Source organism: Montipora foliosa, chromosome 12 (genome assembly GCF_036669935.1).
Source record: "Montipora foliosa isolate CH-2021 chromosome 12, ASM3666993v2, whole genome shotgun sequence".
NCBI classification, from domain to species: domain Eukaryota; kingdom Metazoa; phylum Cnidaria; class Anthozoa; order Scleractinia; family Acroporidae; genus Montipora; species Montipora foliosa.
The window spans coordinates 7,378,322-7,383,321 of NC_090880.1; the positions used below are offsets into that span (position 1 = coordinate 7,378,322).

At 37.8% G+C, this 5,000-nt stretch overlaps 1 protein-coding gene across 1 annotated transcript in view; it reads left to right on the forward strand.

The window, feature by feature from the left end:
• Positions 1-496: 496 nt before the first annotated feature.
• Positions 497-5,000, forward strand: part of LOC137980067 (polycystin-1-like protein 2) — a 73,907-nt gene continuing 69,403 nt past the window's right edge. The window contains exon 1 of the mRNA XM_068827417.1: positions 497-572. The gene's annotated coding sequence lies outside the window, so the exon portion shown is untranslated. The remainder of the gene's footprint in view (positions 573-5,000) is intronic.

A 5,000-nucleotide genomic window follows, 5' to 3' on the forward strand; every position in this document is an offset into this window, starting at 1 on the left:
GATCGCCTCCGTACTCACCGACAATTGAATAAAGAATTGTCTTTCTTTTCACGCAAGTCTTGCTTTCAAATTGCCAGCAACGCAATGCGGCTATCTAATTTCGTCTTTTACTACTGACTCGTTATCTTACATACACCGCACAATGCTAAAAATTCATAACTTCATACTTTTACGAGATGGAAAATCCTCTTTGTAGCTTATTCGTACAACTTAATAACAAGGTCAAAATTAAATATCCCCAAGATAAGATTTACGCTTATCGGTTTCAATTTACTTCGATGATATTTCTTGCAAAGTGAGCTGGGCCATTCGCAAATTAAAATGTAGATAATTTTTTCCACGAAAGTAAGCAAAATTAAATGATTGGCTATTAAAACCGGAAATGGAAGCAAAAAGTTATCTTAAAATCTATGATTGCACTGAAGTCTACCTGCAGAAAAAAAGCAAACTCGCGGACAAACGAAAAGACTGGCATCGTATTAGAGGCAGGTGAAGTGTTGTCACGAGCTGTTGTACTTTGGAGAAAACTTTGAAGCGTCTGATCGGAGGTTGAAGCACAATAAAGTGTAGAGGTTAGTAGCCATTAGGAGTTTTAGACTTGAAATAATCAATACCATTCATGTCAGGATCCCCCCTTGGTTTTAAAAAAAGTGATTCAGTGATTGTGTCGGATAATGTTTTGAATCAGATCCTTACCTTCGCTAGAAATAAGATCAGTACTCTCTTGAGCAGTGACTCTGTCTCTTCTCAAAACAGATCGCATGGAGCGACTTGTTTCTTTTTCTTTTGTGTGTGTGTTCTTAGTATCTCTCTTACTCTTCTCTCAGGACCTATTTTGGAATTAACCTCATTCTCAGTAGAGGGTCGAATTTTTGTTTATTCTTGTTTGTTGATATATTCCCTGACAGATCTGCCCTTAACACAATTATACTATGATTTTAGCAAAATAGCTAAATCGAACGTGGTTAAGGCGTTTATAGTCACGAAGCGATCTCGAAATCCCGGAAGGGGGGGGGGGTACTTTAGGAATTTGTGGGTGGGGATGTGCGCTGGGACCCTGGAACCCTTAGCCTATACCTGATCGAACGCTGAAGGTGAGCGCGCGCAGAGCAGCATTGTTAAGTAAATATGGTAACCCATCGATGCAAGAAATATTGGTTTTATAGCCATGACGTCATCGAACGTCCGTACGTCCGTACGTCCGTACATCACCACGTCCAGCCATCCATGTATGCCAATATGACCAGTATCATGGCAGTTTACAGCATACATCTTTGACATTGGACATCCATGTTTTGATCAATTGACACCAGTCAAAACAAGGTATCCGCTGCCCATCATCACGTGACCATATCGTGGGCTCAAGTTAGAGATCATCGAATTCAGCTGGTTTTTTTTTTAGGTTGACCGCTGACCAGGTACAGGTTTTTCGATTGGATTGCAGGCTCAACCCAGGTTAAATCACGTATACATAAACGAGGCTTAATTTTTCGCGCGATTTTGTGTGGCTCGACCCGGCTACACAGCCATACTACATCAGCTATAGTTCTTACACATTCAATGCTTTTCGTGTTCAGGTGGAAAACGGTTTGGAAAATGTTTTCTTTCTGCATTTTTCGCTGGTTTCAATCCAGTTTGACATATCATGATAGCTGTGGTCCACACTGGTGGCTACGCAGTTATTCAAGTCAAGCATCGGAGGGATAGTAAACTTAAAGCTGAGTGTTTATTTTTAATTTGCTTTGAGCTGCTTTTTTTTGTATTGCAATTTTTGGCATGTCTTTAGAAGCTCTAATAAGGTTACATGACGCCTGGTGGACCTATGTCTAGAACAGAAACGAAAGGAGAGCGAAAGAGAACGATAACGACAAAACAGAATACCAGTAATTGCTCATACTCAGCGGAAGAAGTTACTCCACATATTCTTTCCTTGGGTACTAAACCGATTGTTATTTTTACGGATGCTTTATTTGAAGTGGATGCGTATTTTTAAAAGGTTGTTTAATCGGTTCTTCCTTTGTTCTGGAATGAAAATCGAATTTTTATTGTCAACTGGAATTAAACAACAATTATCTGTACACTTTTAGACATAAAGAAATAAGTTGATTTGTTTGTTTGTTTTGCTCTAAAATGCGAGCGAACAAATGCTTTTTTAATTCGTTTACTTAACTGGTTTTCGTTTTGCCTTCGACGGTGACAAGAAAATTTTGCCTTATATGATATATAAACACGTATTTGCAATGAGTTCTCGTAAAATAAGAGGGAAATCTCACTAGCTTGTGTTTTCAGAAGTTTGTGTAAAGCACTCAAACATTATTTAAGTGTTGGAGCAGAAGGTGTTTGAAGTTCGTCCTTTCTTGGTTACATTGCCGTAGTTTGCCGATTCTGGTACCACGCCAAAAGGGCGTGTTTCATTGAAATACATCAAAATGTGAATGATCTTGTTTTCAGAGATAAAGTGGAATAAAGTACATCAGTAAACCGACAATTCAATAAATTTAATTTTCAGCTGCTCTTTCCGCTGCCACCTGATGAACTTTGAAGGGATTGATGTGGCGAACCATCATAATGTAAGGGTTGAAATTACACAAACTGTAGCCTGGTATACACTTTTACGAGCCTCCTATTCTGGACACAACTTACAACTTTTACAACTTTATTTATTTATTTATTTATTTATTTATCTTTAAGTACAAGTTGGGGTAGTTTGCCCCGCAAATAGCTTAGAAGCTAGTCGAGGCGGGGCAACAAAAATGCACATTAAAGTTGATACCGATTCATAATAAAGGTCATAAAGAAAAGTTATTGGTAGCACGTTTGCTTCGACAAATAAAGGAATTGCATGGTCATGCCAGTCTGTGAAGTACAATAAGGGAAGAGCCCTTTTCTGAGGAATTAAAATTTTATTAAGATAAGTCTTGCATGCCTGGCCCCAGGCAGCAAGACCGTAGGTTAGATAAAGATGAACTAGTGATTTATAGATATTCAATAGTATTGGTCGAGGTACAGAGTGGCGTAGCTTTGCAATCAACTCAACATTGTGACAATATTATCAATGTGGTATTTACAAGAAAGATTCTGACCAACGAGAACCCCCAGATATTTTATATAAACTTCAGACTCGAGACGAACATACTGATTCTTTTCATTATCAAACACGCAAAGTTTTCGTTGATAAGCACGTCGCTTTTGGTAAGGATGAAAAATTACAAAGTTGGATTTTTTGATATTAAGAGTTAGTTTATTGGCTGTTAGCTAGTTATAGAGGTTTTCAAGTTCATTGTTGACTGTTGTTTCCAGATCTTTTAAATTTTTGTCCGCATAGAGAATGTTAGTGTCATCTGTAAAGAGGTAAAACCTTAATTTATTTGAGCATCTGTGGATTTCATTGACATATAGCAAGAAAAGCAATGGTCCAAGAACTGAACCTTGAGGAACTCCACATCCAACAAAGGCTTTATCAGATATATAATGATCTACTTGCGTTGTTTGGGTGCGATTTTTGAGATATGAGGAGAACCAACTGTTAATTATTCCACGAAAGAAATAGTGATTAAGCTTATCAAGCAAGAGGTCGTGATCAACGGTACCGAAAGCTTTTTTAAGATCAACTAGACCCTCCGTGAGGGTTCACTGGGTTGCCTGTAGTACGTGCACCGTTCCAGACAATTTTTCTCAAGTTGGGGGGTCATTAAGACTATTTAAGGGGTCACCCAGAAGTCATACCAGCAGAGGCCCTTTGGCTCACAGGTCCTCACAGGTTCGTACCGAGGTTAAAAACCTGGCTACCGGCCTATTAATTAATCATTTGTCAAAAAGGAAGAAATTCCTGTCCTCTTTAGGAAAAAATAGACAAGCATTGCTTATGTGTGGTAGTGAAGTAACACAGCGATTTATTCCATATAAAATGTCAACTGAGCTGTGTGTTGTCTTCCAGGAGATTGAAGTTGTCTTTGCTTAATATGTAGCTCTAACAGTGCACGATATTGCTTTGGCATTGTCTATCATTGTAGTGCCATGGTAGAAGTCTTGGGTAAATAACCTGAGAAGACATGTGGTTACAAGCAAAGTACTTAACCCAGAAAGAATGAAGAAAATAAATGGGAAGTGAGAAACATTGGATTTTGGGCTGACATGTTGATAATTTTGAAGCTCCCTCACAACTTCTTCTCACCACAAGTTTAAGCGTGCCCTCTGAGCATCTGCAGCTTTGTAATACTAAAGTTTACTAAAGTTTACTAGACTTTTTGCCTGTCCGGCGGGGTTAGTATCTCGATGGGTGACCTAAAACATATACCCCTTCGTAAAACAGAAGCATTGGACCGAAAATACTATTAACGCTAACAAATGAGAACTCAGCAAGGTATTGATTTTGTTAGCTTGCTTTATGCAAAAACAAACATTGATGCAAAAGTAAATAAATATTGATACACAGTTTTTAGAAAGAACAGAAGGAAGTTTCCAAGTCAAGTCAAGTCAAGTTTATTATTCTTATTACATATTACAAAAGAATTACTGGAACCCGCAAATAGCGAAAGCTAATCTAGGCGGGTAGAGTGAAATTGATATATTTACATATTATGCAAATACAATTTGAAATTGACGTATATTGAGTACTTAAATTGATCGCAATCATGCCTGTATCTTAAGCCTATAATGTATACTGTATACACTATAAACTTGGCTATATAACTTTTTGTAAATGAGACATAATAGTCGGTATGCCAACATAATCCTCCTCCTGATTGAGAATTTGAAGTAAGTAGTGTTGCATTTTATTCTTGAAGCATGGCTTAGATAATTTCCGCAGGTCTGGAGGGATGCTATTCCATATTAATACGCCTTGTCGAGAAAAAGATTTGATTTGATGGGTTAACCTGGAATATTTAGTGTAGAGATTACCGGCGGAAGAAAATCTTGTGTTGTATGTATGTATGTATGTATGTATGTATTGCGCTTGCAGAACTGAAAAGGTTGGATATATTACAGGGTGATAAGTT